This window comes from Epinephelus moara, chromosome 2, assembly GCF_006386435.1.
Source record: "Epinephelus moara isolate mb chromosome 2, YSFRI_EMoa_1.0, whole genome shotgun sequence".
Lineage (NCBI taxonomy): Eukaryota > Metazoa > Chordata > Actinopteri > Perciformes > Serranidae > Epinephelus > Epinephelus moara.
In genome coordinates, this window is record NC_065507.1 from 38,368,935 (window position 1) to 38,387,935 (window position 19,001).

The window sequence follows — 19,001 nt, forward strand, 5'->3', positions numbered from 1 at the left end:
GAAATCAAGCTCAGCACATGAGAAGAGAAATGGAAGTGAGGAAAGCAAACAAACAGCTTAAGTCAAGAGGGAGTGAGATCAAAACGAACTAAATATGGTGACATTATGTCAATGTGCTAACTGGCTAACTAGCGTCAAGACTTTTTTTGGTTTCCCTTTTGTATGAAGATTACACACTACCGCCGTCTGCTGGTGTGGAAGGTTACTGCCTGTCATGCACATGCAAAATGTACACACTGGTTGGCCATCAGCTATAGTCTCTGCAGTGTGTTCATGTGCAACTTTTTGGCTGAGACACAGGTGGCGTGAGGCAATGCCACCATCGGTTTTTGATGCCACTTGTTCTCTGAAGTCGGTTTAGTGTGACTCTGTTCTAATGTGACATTGAAACAACCAAACACTGAAGTTTAGGACCATTGAAAAATGGTGCAGGTAAGAGCAGGTAAAAAAATAAAATTGAAGCAAAGGCAGCGAAGAGTCTCCATGAAATGGCAGATACATGTTTTAGTCAAAAACATATCTTGCATATTATTAACTGAATAAAGTGCTGGTACTGTAGTCTGTCCCCTGAGATTATTACCGGTGCTATGATGAAAAATAGCAGTGCGCACAACTCCAAAAATTACATTACATTAGACAATGTATCCGATGTATCATGTATGTATCAGTGTATCATCCAACGCTCCAAATGGACACAGGATACTGTGTAACTAAAAGCTTAACTAAAAGCAAGTATATATCTGGCTGCGGATCTCTTCTCTAGAGAGGACTTGCCACGCCGTTGGTCTTGTTGAACTATAAAGCCAGAGTCTATTCATAGTCATAGAGTGGTATTAGAATGATGTTTCTTTCTACTCACAAGTACAGAGACCAAGTAACACAGAGCACATGAACCAGACATCAGCCAAAAGTTTAGCAGCCATAGAATTAGCGTTAATTAGCTACCGCTGGTATAATCTGCTGCTGGTGGTTTGTCAACTGAAAAGCCTGTTAGCAGTATCTGAATGTTTTCTACAGTTGCTCCTGGCAAATGAAAAAGAGGGAGGAGAGATAACACGTTTGATAAGAGATTTGGAGCTTAGCAAATCTGGGTACTTTGCCAAATGAGAACCAGATCCAATATAAAACCAGCCAGCAATGACAACCAAAATAGGTCATTTGTTTGTGTGCAGGTCTTGCATACTATGAGTTGACATAAATCACTAATGTCAGTTCACTACCTAATGTAATGCTGTTGTACAAATACAGAATTCTTGAAGTTGCACTGTATCATGATTGGGATGCCAGTGGTATAAACCCTGATAAACTGTATGTTTGTGTCTAACTGCCTCAGCCAACTGACAGAGAGCTTTTACTGACTCAACATGAAAGGTATTTCTTTATCAGTCCAACAGCATCTGAGATGAAAAGATGATAAATAGCTCCTTATATGCGTCTGCAGGGTCATAATCCTCCTACTGACCAACATGCAGCCTTCAGCACTGCCTCGCTACAGTATATCATGCTGACATCAGAGGAGTGCCTTGTCTCTCCATCTCTTTGCCCCTGTATGTTTGTGCTAACACTTTCCAGTTGTGACAAGGGATAATGATTGGTGAGCCACAGATCTGGGATCCCATCAGTTAAAACTACTCACAGTGACAGCTCTCCTACAACAGAAACACATAGCAAAGAGCTGCTATTCTCTCTCTCCCTCTCACCCACCTCTTCTTACAATCTGATATCTCCTTTTTTTCTCTTCACTTCCTCTCTCACCTTTTCTCATTCTGTCACCTGTACCCCTCCTTTTTTCTCCCATTCCCCCCTCTCCTACCTTGTTTCTGTCTCCCTGCATTTTCCCCAGCACTGGAGTTTAATTCAAGGAAGAGACAACTACAAGTTCATTATCAAGCAAACACCAGCCAACCCTCCGTGTGGCTGTGTTTATCTAACCTACCATGTCAACCCCCTCCTTCGTCACCCCCCGAAATGTTGCTGCCGGCTGATCCACCACTTTATCACTGCTATTACATCACCATCACTTCTGGTGGCTAAACACTGCTGTCCACACATGCACATAAGAATACCTGCTATGCATGTATACATGCATGGATAGACTAAAAATCACAAGCATTCACAAGATGTATTCAGTTTCCAGTGAAGCATTCCTCCTTTCTCATTTGGGTTATAGCTTTATGTCAGTCTGTCTAGATGGGAATAAAACTCCATGTTTGGCAGGCGGATGGTGCTTCTCATTCAGAATCTGACATGTAGTATTTCTCTGAGCATGAGGCACAACAGGAAATGCATCCATGCATGCATACACAATGGATCGATTTCACTGATCAATGCATTGTACTGCTGAGCCACAGATTGTCAAAGGACTCACAGGAGGGGGGCAGGTAGGACCAATCCAGGAGTTCTTTGTGCTTCTATTTACTCAAAATTCCCCATCATATGGAAACAATGATAACTACCAAGAAGATCATGAGATATCTTGTGTACAGTCATCTGTTTGGAATTAGGATGGTGCTGGAGGAAAGCTCACAAAGTAACAAAATGGAACGGGTTAATCATCAGGGGAGCTTGAATGTGCTCAGCAAATTTTAATGGCAATTTGACTACAGGTACAAGTGTACAAGTAAAAACTTGAACTCTTGTAAACCAATATGAGAGTGTATGGAAAGACAGAGTGGAAAGGTGAGAAGAGCAAATGGGGCAGAACACCAGTGGTTAAGATATGGATAAGACAAACAAACTAAACTGTGCAGCAGCTGAAAATGGACAAGTATGAAAAGGAACAGGCGGTGTCAAAACAGCAAACTGTGGAAAGAGTGAGATGATAGCAGTTTAACCAACGTATGTTAGGTTAGGCAAGTAATTAACTTAGGTTAAGGAGAAGAAACATGGCTGGGCGTCTTAAGGTTTTAGCAAGTAAAGTTACATAATTTTGGAAAAGAAACATGGTGATGACAAACCTTGAATTTCATTTAAATATACTATGACGAGCTGAAACAATATCTCAATAATAAAAATTAAGACGAAATCTATGTTTAATTTTTATTGACAAGACGTGATGAAAATGTTAGTGGTGGATGAGAACAGTCATGCTTACAATATTCTTCAAATGCCAGATGTGCAACAGGCTGGCAAAGTCCAATCAACAGTCTGTGCTACGATGTTTTCTGAGCCAGCAAAAACACTTTCACCCCAGAGGAGTGTCAGCCATTGTTGCGAGATGTGACCTATAATTCAGCAGTAAATAAGCAGCTGTGTGTCTGCCTGTGTATGGTGGAGCTGCTGGATGGATTTGTCAAATTTGTTAGTTGGAATGGTGACCGTTAGCAGTTAGCTCCACTTGTTAGCCGCTGAACGGCAGCGGAGTAATTAGCCACCAGCCGCTGTTCTTCACAGCTGATCCCTGCAGGACTCCACTTAGGTCCGGACTGTCTACAGAAGGTTTATGGCTTGATACTGTTTGACAGGCAGGCAGGATGCTCGGTTATCTGTGAGTGTAGCTGTGTTGTAACAGTTTGAACTCAGATCAGTTTTCTCTGACAGAGATGGAAGTTTAGTTTTAATAACCAACTCTGTGAAAAGACACGACTTCACACCTCCAGACTAACATGTTGCAAATTAGAAAGTATTCGGCATGTTATTAAGTTATGTTTATCACCTCCTGCCTGGACTATTGTAATGGAGTCCTGTTTGGGCTCCCCAACAAAGCCTTGGACAGACTGCAGTATGTGCAGAAGTCAGCTGCAAGGATTCCCACCTGGACCAAGCCATGGCAGCACGTCACCCCCACCCTCAAACACCTACACTGGCTTCCAGTCAAACTCCTCCTCCTCGCCTATAAAGCTCGCCATGACCTTGCCCCATGGTACCTATCGGACCTCCTCACTGATTACACCCCCTCACGGAACCTGCTGTCGGCTGACTTGGGTCTCCTCAATGTCCCTCACACCAGTAGGCGAACATTCGGGAATAGAGCCTTCAGTGTGGCTGCCTCAACCCTCAAAAGGCGCCAACACTGGACATTTTTAAATCTGCACTGTAAAGACACCTGTTCACCCTGGCTTTTGGTTGCTAGATTGTTACTTTTGTTGTTGTAAAGCGTCCTAGGGTCTCTTGAAAGGCGCTATATAAGTCTAAGTTATTATCATTATAATTATTATTAGAAAACATAATGATAACAAGTAATGACTAATATGTTTTTGAATTTCTGTTGACCAAAATTACACTAAAACTATGAAGGATAAAATTTTATTTTATTTATTTTGCAGTGTTTTGATTATTTTAGTTGGGGTTTATGTTAAATTGCATGTAGGGGAGACCGGGGTAAGATGAGCCACTTTTCATATTCAGGATCACTACATCAAGGCTATTATAGTTTTGTTGCTAACTAATATATGTGCATATATTTCAGGATGTTGGGCATTGCTACAAACAAACAGAATGAGTGTAAACATAACTGTTTTGATAATATAGCATGTCCAAAAAAAGTGGTCTCGTGGCACAACTTACCCTGTGTCTGGGGTAAGTTGAGCCATCTCCCTCCTTCCCTCCCCACCTTCACAGACTCCATGAAATGATGCCTTCCTCCTAAATATTTGGTCACATGCTCAATTTCATTTACGGTTTCCTAGCGACAAGGGGTGGCTTACCCTTTGGCTCAACTTACCCCAGTCTCTGCTAGTGTTTCTTTTTTCCCGAACTGACCCTGAACTGTACACAGACTCACCCCAGGCAGTAGGGTAATCAGCGCAAGGAGCCACAGGTGGTGGCAAGCACAGGTGTAACAATTTTCTTTTGTAAGCGGCAGTAAAGCAGGGAGCGGCACAAAAGACAGAGGACCCAAGCGAGTAGCCAGCCACCAAGAGAGACCACCACCACCACTGCAGGAGAGCACCCACATGCGTTGTGGCTGCGGGGCCAGGCAGGTGTGGAAAGAATATTTGTGCTGCTGTGTTGGCGGGGGACTGGCGGCTGTGCTTTCTGTATCCTCCAGGCAGATCCAGTGTTGGACCGTGGGACCTGCGGAAAAAGGCGGTCCAGGCTAGTTTTAAGTTTTATGCCCTGGGCTAACCATCCCTCGGCGCCAGTGCTGGTTCGGGGCCAGTGCTTAATTTTGATTTTTCGGTTTTCCTGTTTCGACCGACAAAAGAACTGGCGCTGGGCCAGAAAAACTGGTTCCAGAGTGGCACCACTTCTTTGCTGGACTAGAAGAATGAACCACATACGTCACGGGGAAGGGGGCGGGGTTATTGAGCTACTCAGCCGCTGCAATGCTGGAGGCGATGATGGACAAAAGCATAACGCTGCCGCAAACGGACCCCGGTAAGTTTCTTTTCGAACATTTTCGCCTTGCACATAGTTTATTGGTTTATTTGGATCACCATTAGCACGGAAAACCGTAGCTATTCTTCCTGGGGTCCACAGCCATCACACATATACATTTTTGTTAGTGTACATACAACATACAACATAACATCACATGACGCCACAGAAAACAAAAGAAAAAACAGTTACAAATAAACAAACACCAGACCACAAAATACAGACAGGACAAGCTCCCAAGTTTGAGTTTCACTTCATGACAGATATAAGAATGTATATAGTCTACAAAATGTCTGTACTATCCACAGAAAGGTAAGAGTGACATCCCATATTCTCTCATGAGAGACACAATAATTTACCAGTTGATTTCCCATTGATATGACATTTGCTCACTTTTGCACATGCATAGGCCTACAGCCAACACCAGTTCTTATCTCAAAGGCAGTAAATCCCATACCATTGCATGCATCCAACACTCTCACACTCATACATATCAATGGCAAGTCAAACACAAACTTTCACTACCCAGCAGTTTACCATAAACTATTAAAATTATTTATAAAGTATTCTTTGTTAAAAGATACTGTTTTAATAAAAATTTAAACCTGATTTTGCTGTTCTCTTGCTTGATATGACTTGGTATAGAGTTCCATTCTTGTATTGCACGGTACATTATTGTCCGTTTTATTGCATTGGTTCTTGCTCTGGGTAGTGTAAAATTTCCTCCTGTTGCTTGCCTGGTTGTGTAATTGTGTCTCTCTGAGCTTAAGATTAAGTTGTTATATAATACAGATGGAGTTTTTGTAACAAAAATATTTCTGAAAAATACCAGAAGAGAATAGAGAAGTCTGTTTTTAACCTATTTCTGAAAAATACCAGAAGAGAATAGAGAAGTCTGTTTTTAACCACTAACCAACTGAGAACTTCATGCATTACAGCAGCATTTGTTCTAAAATCACACTTTAGCACAACACGGGCTGCTCTATTTTGTACCATTTGCAGTTTCTTTATTTTATCTCTTGTTGCATTTGACCATACTACAGGACAATAATTGATATGCGACAATATTAATGCTTGAATTATCTGCTTTTTTGAACTATCTGTTAGGAGTTTTGTACACCTTTTAACAACAGAAATGCCTGTTCCCATCTTCGCAACTATCTTATTTTTGTTTAGTTGTTGTTTAGTTTTACCAGTTTCTTCAAATAACAGCTGTGTCACAATTAAGGGCCCACGTCCCTCGGAGAATGCAGTCCTAAATTGGGACACAGCTATTGTTTGTGATGTCTGCTTGGCTTAATGTTAACTGATCGACAGGTTAGCCTTGCTAACATTAGCTAACGTTAGCAAGTTACTTAGCCATGGGCTCACCTACCTGCCCACTTTCAGTTGGCTAAACATTGTATAATGTGTAGTGGACAAGTCACTGTTTAAAGCACTGTTTTTCATGTGGTCTACAGAGTTACCTGCCATCGAACAAGGCAATGCTAACTTGGAGCTAACATCGCTACTCCACTGCAGCTCGCCAACACCATCCAGCAGCTCAGGTCAAAGCCACCAGACCAGACCAGGTAAGAGTTGTTGTGCTGTTTATCCAGTAGTTTGTCTCACCAGACACTATGCAAACATGGAGATATACCTAAAAGTATGACTTGATAATATAAATGTGTGCTGTGATAAATGAACAATCATTCATACACAATCCCCTACCACCCATGACTGCTGCCATTGAACCAGGGCAGCTACATACTCCAATCAGCAATACTATGCACAGTTGTCACTGTTACTTTTATACCCACATCCTCATTCCAGTATGGTGTGAGGTCTGTATACTGTGTCGTAAGACTAGTGCTGATTGTTGAGCTGACAAGTTTGTTACATTGTATTGCTGAACCTGTGTTTATCTACTTATGACTTAATGACAAACTTTTAAACTGATTCTTCTATTCTTGTACACAGGGAAAATGAAGAGAGACAGCAACACAGAGCTGCTGGAATACCTGGAGAGGGCAGATGAGAGGTTCTTGCAGCACAGCAAGGACCTGAATGATGCCCTGCTTCAGAAGCTAGAGACTGACACCAGTGTGTTTCTTGGACATGAAGTAGTCCAGCAAACAGGTAAAAGTAGTCAGGTAAGTAGCAACAAAACAGCAAAAACAATGGAGAGTAGCAGCCATAACATGTGCAGCATACACAACCAGAACTAAATAAAACAAACATTTTAATGGCAGGTTTTTAGGAGGCACCTCCACCGTCCTTTCAATCTCCCAAAAGCCATTTCCACAACCAACCGTGCACTGCTTAATCTGTAGTTATAGGTGTGTTGTTCAGGGGTCAATCTGCCAGTGTCCGCAATGGGCTTCATGAGCCAGCTCTGCATGGGGTAGGACAAAAATGCATAGGTAAATAAGCATGTTAAGTGGAGAGTGATCAATACTAAAATCAATATCCATCATGCTATTTAACCCTTATGCCTCATTTAATAAAGTTTTGCATGTATTGAAAAATAAATGTGTATGTGCATGAGTGTCTGTACATAAATGTGTGTATGTGCAGATACAAACAGGGTCTTGCAGATCTGCATTCATAGCATGTGAATGTGCTGTACATTTAATGTATGAGGAAATGTACAGCACATTTGAAGTGTAATATATCATTCTCTTGAGTTTATTACGTTCTATTGATGCCATATATATATGAACACAGCCAAATTATCAAGAAAATTAAGTGACAAACCAAGAATGTTCTTAGTGAGGCACATGGGTTAAGAAAATGAGGTTACACATAAATCACTGACTTGTATTTTCATACAGTTTGTTTACATGCATTTCAAATAGAGTTCATTTCACAGAGCTAAGCATCCTCTTTTGTCCAGCTGAAACTACAATAAACTAGCCCTCAGTTGTCTAAATAAGTACACATAACGTTACACATTTGCATTGTGAATTAGCTGTGCTCTGCCAGCTAACGTTGGCTTACAACAAAGGCTAACATAATCTCACATTCAGTGTTAGTAAGAGACAAACCGTGTTTGGTTATTACCTGTCTTCTGGAATGTAATTGCCGTCCATACAAATCTTGTCGAGCAGCACAAATACGATCTAGCCTACCTGCCGTGTTTGGATGCCAATGAAGCCTCGTAGAGACAGGAGTAACAGCTGCACAAGTACGTGGTCCGCCGTTGTTGTTGTTGTTGTTGTTCGACGTAACTGACGTATACAGTGATGCAATGACGTGGCATCCTAACCACCTCGAGCCATGGAAAAGCAAACTGGTTCTCAGCTGGTTCGCAAGTTGAACCAACTGAGAACCAGCACCAGCTCAGCATCAGCACTGGAACTGCTTTGGTCAAAAAGGGGTAAAAGAGAGAAATGTGAACAGCTCGTTTCTCCTCTGACACACCACATACCTGTGTGCCGCCACGGCTCGGTTGTCCGAGGTACTACTGGGTAGTCATGACGCAAACGAAAGAGGAAATTACTGGACCTGGAGTCGGACTTCTCTGTCGCCGGTAAGCCGTTATCTTGCGCTGCAGAGCACTATGAGCCTCTGCCGTATTCCTGTCTGTGACCCCCGTTCAACCCACAACCGCCAGGATTCGCCTTTCCTTTCTGCTGCTTGTTGAAACGTGATAATAGGGGCACCCCAGCGCCCACTCCACTAACTTGACATGGAAATGAGCGGTAGTCTAGAAAACTGGCGAGTTTTTTTTTTTTTTTTTGTTTTTTTGGAGGGCGCCCTCACATAGATTGCGCCCTGGGCGGTCGCCCACATTGCCCATAGCAAAAACCGTCCCTGCCCGCGGAACCGGAGGGTGGACCGTAGACAAAGGGAAAAGACTTATCATCGGCCGCAGTTGAGGGGAAGCCACGTGGGCTTTTAGATGGGTGTGATCACGATGCACCCCTCTTGCAGCTAATAGTAGCCTACCCTTTCTGCCCATTTTAACAAACCATTTTAATCAGCATTTTAACCAGGATTTTAGACCCTAGGAATTTCCCTTTTTAACTTTGGAACGATTTTAGTCAGACTATTTATCCCCGCTGATTTTCTGTCTCCTATACATGTGTCCCAACCAAAGAGTGACTGGTTGCCTCGTCTCGTCCTCCAGAATTTGGGATCTGTCACTTTCGGCCAGGCTGGAGAGCGGGACCAGTACAAGGGACTGTTTGGACTGCCAGGAAAGACTTTGAGCTGGGTTTTAATCTTATAATAAACCTTGTGTTGAACTTTTACTTTGACTTGTTTTTTAACTCTGCTCAACCCTGATTTTAATCAAGAATCTGTGTTGTTTTTTAAAATAGAGTCCCAGACTCTCAAAACTAGGTGGCTTTGTTGGCTTTTTAATTAATACATTTTATTTAATCATTATCTTAAATTATAGACTTCCCCAACCTCGCAACACAATCACCTGCTCTATTTACACATGGACTCAATCAGACACTCAATCTAGATGAGTTCAGGGTCGCAGTGCATGTGTGAGAAGGGCTTGACATACTAATTTTCACTTCATGGTGATGTCTAATAGTGAAATGTTTTAGTTTGAGTTTGAACCACGTGGTGAAGAAGGTCTTCACTCTTAAATACATGCAAAGTGAACACCTGGTAAATGATAGGATTTTATCTCCCGTGTTAGAGTTGCACAACACAGACACGGTGATCTTCCTCATTGTAAAACAAATGGGATGAGAAGTTGATGTAAACCCAACCTGTCATTGGATAGTAAAGAGGAAAAGAAGGTGGTGGGGGGCAGTAAAAAGAAATGCCTAACGGCTGCACAGATGTCTAGCAGTGGTGATATATGAGGGATCTGGGAAAGGGTTGGTGTGAGCTGCCAGACAGCGGCTAAGTGATTAGGGACGTGTGGCGTAACCCTGCGCCATATTTAGCCACGGCGGGGCGCCCCGTCCCCTGCCATCTCCCTGAGGCCCAGCGCCAGATGTCGAAAGCTGCTGCGGCACGCCTAGCAGAGCAGGTTGGCAGCAGGGTGGCACAGCAAGCCTGGGTACTGTGAGGAAAACACACACCTCCTGCCAACTGCCTTTCATTCACTCATAAGCAAGAATCCACACTACATCAATCAGTATGAGATACTCTTGGCATTTTATTTACATTTAAAAACAATGTGGGCACACATATTTGCAGAAAATGTATTCTTGGAAATATTCTAATGAGATGTTTGCATGGTTTTCCTTAGGATGGCAATGGTCTGACTCAGTTCTGAATTAGAACTGCTTCAATTTAAAAAAAAACAAAAAAACATTTAAATTGGGGGTTGGTGCTCTTCTAGAAAATATTGAGCCTCAAACACAATTTTTTGCATTTTGGTAATTTTTTGGTAATAATGCACACTAATTTGTGCCTTTTCTGCATCAGTTTAAGTGCCTTAGATTTTGTCAATAAGTCCTCTGCTACTTTCACCTCCATCAGACCAACTCCATTTGTACAGAGAAAATATTGTATTGCAGTGGTACTGAGCACATTTATGCTTCCTGTAGGATGAATGAATGAGAGATTAGTTTTTTGGTGACTTGGGTAACTGCTTATCCCACTGACACACTTATTCTAAGTTCCTTGCATAAACACATCACTTAAATTACTTAAATGTACACAAAATGTCCATCGCATGTCATTAAATGGTAAACAGTCCTCTTACTTCTGCCTGGCTTGGTTCCCGCACTATGGCAGAGAGCAAGACATCTTGTCAACCATGGGCTAGATTGCTATGAAATGTAGTATGGATATTGGTGATCCCCAGAGGATGAACCCCAATGTTTTTGATACCTAATTTGTTAGGCCAAAAAAATCCACTTTCTGACTTTTCCAGCATTTTGGACACTCCATGAATCAGCCCCAAACCAGAATGTCAACTTTACAATAGGTAGATAGAATGAAATTTGCCTTTTGATCTATGTGACTGCAATAACCTTTCTCGAACTATAACCTTCAGGACAACAATTTTTTCACACCCCATTTATGGTAGGGTGCAGGCAGTAGCAAAATCTTTGTTTTGACACATTTACATACTGGGTTGTGATGAAGCTCAATAAATCGTGAGTTTGAGTCTTATTTGTTGTGTTATTATTATTTATGCTCTTTTTCGTTTAGTGGCTTCAAACTTGTTCAAAAAGTCTTCTTTCAGCAAGGAAACAGTAAAAAAGTATTATTGGCTAAGAACATCAGCTATGATATCAGTTGCTTTAATTGCAAAAATAATCAGATTTCAGAAATCCCCATCACTTGAACCACAATAAACATGTTTAGGCAGACACACACACACACACACACACACACAATCGCACACAGCCTTAACTCACTGATCTCCCTGCAGATGTTGCGCTAACAAGTGTCCCCCAATTAGTCATTCTCTCTCCCTCCTTCTGCTCCCCCTTTTTTGTTCTTTCTCACTCTAGGACACTCTGCCGGAGGCTGACCAAGATAAAGTTTTGACTGGCAGGACCATTTGTTTTAATCAGGTGTTTGCAGACGCTTCCCTGACCTCCATTAGTTGAAGTTTTAATTGAAATTAACCCCCACTACTACCCCAATTAACCCACGTCCCCCCTGACTGGCGCCCGCCCTCGTCCCGAGCATCTGTTTCGGGGTGGGGGAATGGGAGTCAGAGCGGGGAACTGGAGGGGAGGCTGGGTTTGCACGACCGCTGAGGATGCGGTGTTGTCACCCGAAGAGAGGCAGCATCACATCGAGTGCACACCAACTGCGCCTGGCTCGCCACGAAGCCCCGGGGGGCCTTATGTCTCTCTGTCTACAACATTCCAGCAGCGAGGCTACACATGGCTTAGTCTTGGCCAGCGGGAGGCGGGGGAGGTAGGTAGAGGGATGAGCCCAAGCATGGGAGAGGAGGATGAAGATGTCCCACAGGGGGGGAGTCACAGAGAGGAAAGAGGGGAAAGTTGGGAAGATGAGAGAGTGGAGAAGTAGTAGAGGATGGGGGGAATGGGATGGGGAGAGGGAGGGAGGTGGTAATTACTGTACAGCATGCTTTCTGTCTTAAGCCCTCCTGCTGGAGATAAGAGTGTGTGTCGATAGAGTGAGGAGTGTGTGTGTGTGTGTGTGTGTGTTTGTAGCCTCTAGCACCTGCTTCCTTGCCTGTGGAAGGTCTAGAGTAAGGAAGCTGTCAAAGTGGCCCCTCCAGCTCAGAGCTGAGACTATTGAGTGTGTACACGTGCTGGAGTATCTTTGTTTAGCCTTTCTCCATGCCCGAAGAGTATTTGTACAAATAGAGCTTTAAAGTGACAACAGTATAAATCTACAAGCACAATCAGTGTACTGTACTGTCAGGACCACCACTGGATCAACAGTCGTTTAAAGGAACAGTCCATTAAACATCTATATCATGTCAGTGCAGGCTCTGTAAAGTTGATATTTACTTCCTGTCAGAGGACAGCAGTTGTAGTCAGTAACAATGGATTCCAGTGGTGACCCAGAGTAATGGTACATGTCCAAAGAAACTTTCCAAATTTCTTCACTAGTAACTTGTAGGATAGTCAAGATTTCTGCTCAGAATTTTAGTGGAGAATTCCTCTCTGTTTCTTCTCAGTTGAGGAAGATATGGCTGAAATGCAAAAACTGTACCACTGGAATTTAGATTCCAAATTTGGAATTTTTTTGGGAGGTTTTTTTTTTTTTTTTTTTCCTACAAAACTCTGGATTAGGGATGACATTCCCATATTTATATTACAGTGGTGGTATGTAACTACTGTTACTCAGTTACTGTACAATTTAAGGTAGACTACCTCTACTTAGCTTATAAGTCCTTTGTATAACTCTGGAGAAAGATAGTTGATTGTTGGGTCTCATCGTAATGTATTCTCTCATAGGACGGTTCGTATGATATCCTAAGAATTTGCACCCAACGAATGATGTTATGCTCATAACGTACAGGTATGTAATTAGCATAAAGTTATGGAGGTTAGGTTTAGGCAATAGTTACTGTGTTTAGGTTCAGGAAAAGAAACATGGTTAGGATTCACTTTAAATTGACTCAAAGTTCAGAGGGATCCGAACATGTGACTTGAGGGGAAAGTCAGGGGCGAAACCATCCACCGCCCCAACCTGCCTCCTTACAAGCGCTTGGGACTGCTTCCTTGTTTACTGCTGTCAGCACATTGGTCATGTGATCGCAGCCTTTCAAAATACATGGGATATGTACGAATTTGGGTGCATTGCTTTTTATAGGAAAACATACAAAAATGTGTGAGAACAGCCTGTTTCATGTGGTTAAATACGGAAATTCTAGGTTGGTGGATCAGTCCAACTACCACCCCAAAGCATATGTATTTGACAACCTGGGGATGTGACTCAAAAATCAACTATCTTTCTCCAGAGATACATACAGCAGCTTTAAGTATCCTATCACCATATGCAACTTCATTCTCCTACTCGACTGCATTTGTTCAATAGCTTTTCTAATTAATTTGCAGGATGTGATTGGTCATAAAAATTGACTTAGTCATTTTATCTTCAACTTCAACCCAATAAAAAATTAGAATTAAGCTTTATTAATGCATCAGTAATAATAGGCTATTACTAAACTAATTCTATATAGAGGAGTGTATATATATGGATATATATGTGCATACATGTGTTCATGTTAATGTGTCTTGGTGATGTTTACGAGTTTATGCGTGGATATCTATGTGCCCATAGATAGACAGATAGACAGCTATAGTTATGTTTGTATAAGCATATTAACTAGGGATAAGTAAGTACAGTATTATCTGCATCTGTATCTTTATCTGTTCAACCAACTAAATTATCTGTATCCATATCTGGTTCAGGAAGTGAACCGGAAGTGGGTGGGGTTTAAACAGGAAGTTTGTATTTTAAGCCTGAAATTGATATGGGTTGATCATAAGTTGCTTTAGTTATTATCAGTTGGAAAGGTATTTACAGAACAGCCTCAGAATTGAGCTACAGAACATTTTTATCACAAGAATACAGGAGCTTTTTTACCAACTGTTTTTTTTAATAAAAGATGATATAGACCCATGTACTGTTAGTAAACAGTATGATGCTTTTCAGTGGGCGGGGCTTAGCTGGAGGCAAAACAATTCTCCATAGCCAAGTTCTGTTGCCTTGTTTTAGACAGTGGAGGAGGATGATGTGAGTGGTGCATTCAGACACACTCTTTCCAAGTGCTGGAGCACACTCTGGTACAACCTGAGGGGTATTCCAGGTAGGAGGTTCAACAAACTCTGAGTCTAATCCTGAACTCTGAGTTGACTTACCCTGAGCTGGGAAACTCTGAGTATCCGGTTCCTGAACAGCTGATTTGAATTAGTTCAGTCAACTCTCAGTAGGTACACCTTGAGTTAAGTGCGTGCACAACCACAATAAAAAGCCATCATCAATGGAGCCCCGATACCTCAATTCACCATGGCAACTGGAGAGACAAAGCGATCAACTTATTTTACACCTGTGGAATTGGAGGTGCTCATGAATGCCTACAGTGAATATGAGCATATATTTTGTAAAAAAAAAAGAAGTAACACAGCTAAAGCTGCCAAGGAGAGAGGCGGCATGAGAGAAAACTGCTGCCTGAGTCAACGCGTAAGTTTGAATGCACTAGTCTATTAATTTAACATTTAACCACACTTAATTAAAATCGTAGCATACAGGTGGAAAAGTGGTGGAGTGGTTTTGAATAAAATCTGATTTTCAGGTGCAATCTCACAGGGGAAAAACACACTTGGAAGCAGCTTAAAATGAAATATAAAAACATCATTCAAACAGGTAAGGCATATTTTACTTGGCCATGACTGTACCTTTCTTTAGTTTGATTCATATTTAATTTATTAAACAAAGTAGCTTAAATAACCTATCATTCAGCGGCTATTTCATTATGTACTATAGGTCATTAGTAATTTAACCCCCCCAAAAAATACTGTTTCAACTTTTCTGTCCTCTTTCCTAATATCCTGCTTAGTAACATTTTAGTTCTACTCAGCCAACAGAAAGAAGGCAGAGGCCCACAAAACATCACAGATATCATATAAAAAGCTACCGTTTGCAAAAAAAAACGTAGCACGATGCACAACATTTTCTTTGATGAGGGCGCATGTCCGCGGTGTGTCAGATTTGATATGTGTGGCCGGAGAATGTTGTTGAGGTAAATGATTGGGTCTAATGAAAAATGGTACCGTTCAAACAGATATTTATTGGGGAATGACAGCACATCTAAGGCGTAAGGCATTGTGAATTAATTCTGCCTCGATATCGATTGGATTTCCTATACGGACAACCCATGTCTATCTGCCAGCTTGCTTCAGTAGGGAGGACACAGGGTGAACTCGGTTTCTTAAAGAAAACCTGCCAGCGAGCAGGTTAGGTTCACAGAGTCAGTTGCCATGGTGATTGACTCAGAGTTTGACTTACGTCTCTTTCTGGTTTCCCTCATTTCAGGGTTAACATACTCAGAGTTTTCACTAAACCCGCTTTCTGGAATACCCCTTGGACTGTTCGTAAATTTGGAGCACTGTCAGAATGTTTGAGCCATGACTCCTTCTATTCGAGCTTCCAATAACCCAACAAGACAACATTTTGTAACCCACAGCCCTGTGGTGGCAAGTCATGTTTTGCCTCCAGCTAACAAACTGACGTCATTGTGATGTCTTCCCTTAAAAGGGTCTATTATGTAATAGCTACAGATCAATGTTTTTTGAGTAAGATAACTATTTAAGGAACAAAACATGAACATAAACTTGAATGAATGAACTTCAATACAGGCATGCATTAAGTACAAATTAAAAGTATGAACTAGATTTCTCACATAACTTATTTTAGCTTGTGGGATGTTTTCCTACACAAAACACAATGTGTATTCATTATTTGGTCTGTGTGTGTGTGTCAAATTACGCTGCTGGCTGACTTTTAAACCAAGATAGCGGCCAGTGGTGGAAAGAAAAAGAAGCAGTGAGAGTTGCGAGCTGCTACGGCACTGCATTCTGTACGAGCCAAGTTTTCCAAATAACTCAGCTCACTTTAGATATTTTCTACAAACAGTAGGAGTGAGCCGGAAGAGGAAAACTTAAACATAACCGGAGTAGACTGAAGCAGTAAGAATCACGCTGTTACTTAATGGCTGCCTGTGATGAGGACGAGATTGTGTGTGTGTGTATGATGGCCAGGTGACAACAGAGCTTCAGCAGTTATGTGTGTAACAGGAGGAGCTGCTCTGTGTGTGTGTGTGTGTGTGTGTGTGTGTGTGTGTGTGTGTGTGTGTGTGTGTGGCTTGTTACCTGGCTGATATGAGACATGACACAGCAGCAACCAAATACCCACTTTGATGTTTTGTTTTGGTTCAAGGAACATGGATATCAACACATTTTACTCGGGTGATACTTGTGCTCCTTAAAAGTGCATTATCTGTACCGTATACTAGTTTCACACGAGTATAATATATATATATGTATGTGTGTACAGTAAATATACAGTCAATCAAGGTAGATTGAGATCAAGATCTAATTTTCAAGAGAGACCTGAGTACATAAATAATAACATAAAAGAACCAATTTAAAAAGAACAATATATAATATAATATAAGAAGTTAAAAACAGTCACAGGTAAAATCAGTCAGGTTTTTGACGAGATTTCAAGCTTCAAAGTACACTGCAATTAATTTGTTCCAGGTGTGTGGCACAAAGAATCTAAAAGTAGTCTTTCCCAAATCATTGTCAATTCTAGGAACCTGCAGTACTATTGCACGTCTGTCCGTCCTGGAAGAGGGATCCCTCCTCAGTTGCTCTTCCTGAGGTTTCTACCGTTTTTTTTCCCCGTTAAAGGGGTTTTTTTGGGGAGTTTTTCCTTATCCGCTGCGAGGGTCATAAGGACAGAGGGATGTCGTATGCTGTAAAGCCCTGTGAGGCAAATTGTGATTTGTGATATTGGGCTTTATAAATAAAATTGAAATTGAAATTAACCTCGACTGTAAATCGTACATGGAATGCACTTGTATGATACTTTTCTAGTCTTGCGACCACTCAAAGTGCTTTTACACTACACATTCACACCATACATGGTGCCACCTGCTACGCAGTAATTATTTACACACATTTACACACCGATGGAACAGCCATTGGGAGCAATTTGGTGTTCAGTATCTTGCCCAAGGATACTTCAACATGCAGACTCAAGGAGCTGGGGATCAAACCGCCGATCCTCAGATTAACGGACAATCGCTGTACCCCCAAACCAAAGATGCCCGTATTGTAATGGACTTTTGTAAGTGTGGTATTGTTACCTCTACTGAAGAGAATAATCTGAAAACATCTTCCACCACTGTCGTTTTTGAGACATTAGTCTGAAATAAACAAATAAAATAAACAAATAAAAAGACAAGTGGTTCCATAACGCTCCACATCTAAGGTCGTTGCTTTCATCTCAGAAACAGAAGCACATTGAAGCAACCCAGTCATCAGAAGAAAATGTTGGCATTGTATGTTTCTGTGAACCACAAATATGTTATATTTGCATGTTTCTTACATATCATATCAATGTTTCTAAAATGCTGTAGTATTTGGATGGATGTCATGGCACCTAGGTGAGATACCTACCAAGTTACAGACCACTGTTCTAGACCAACAAACAACAAAACTGGTGTCTTGTCTTTTAGTGACCCATCATTGTTTCAAACTGCTTTTTAGCCACATAATGTGGGTGTCTTGTAGCGACCCATCATGCAGCCCTTCACTGTTTTCCACTGGGGATAGTGCCACAAAAACTGTTTTTTTTAAATTGATTAATCATTATTATTATTATTTAATTTTACCAAGACATTGCTGCATTTCCTACCAGGACAGTGCAATGAGAAGTGGTTGTTTTTTAAAGAGACATTGCTCCATTTCCAGTAAAGATTGTGCCCCCAAAATTGGGTGTCTTAAACCCAAACATGGTCTTTTCCCTAACTTCAGCCAAGTGGTTTTTGTGCCTAAACCTAACCACATGTTAACCACAGCATGGCTGAACAAAGTTTCAACATATTTGCTACATTATAATGTACAAATGTAATGTATCTGTGATTTGCAGAAATGTGCAATGCCTTTCTTCTGGTGATTGGGTTGGTTGCACATGGATAGTCCTTATCAGAATGTCCTTCTTTACTTATTTTTTTTTTAGTACACTTTTAAATTGTCAAACAAGTTTTAGAGAAGATTTTACAACAGCATACTGTCAACAAACAGACAGCACTTCAGCATATAATCATTATAAGAAAAAGCACCATAAGCACGAAAAAGCACAGAGCCTGGCTGTTTGCTGCAATTAGACCTGTTCTAAATACACACAGCACAAACAAGGAATAATACTACAGTTATCAGAACAAAAGACACGTCTTGGACTCCTGAACTTTTAACCTTCAATCATACTGAGCACCTCCAGGGAAAAACACAGCTAACATGTAAATGCTATCATAGCATAAGAATCAATGAGTGAAACAGGAGCAGTGGTTTTAATTTCAGTAATTTCAGCTGAACTTGATAGGACTGACAAAAGAAAGACAACCACAGACAACAAGGACATCACTACATGTTATGAGAGTGACAATGATTTAAGTCAACTAGGTTCCTTTTTGTAAGATTCATAAGCATTAAAAATCTGATCTAAGGTCCAAAATATCTATTTGTCAAAGCTCTGATGTAAAAATGTTTCCAGTCAGAGGTAGC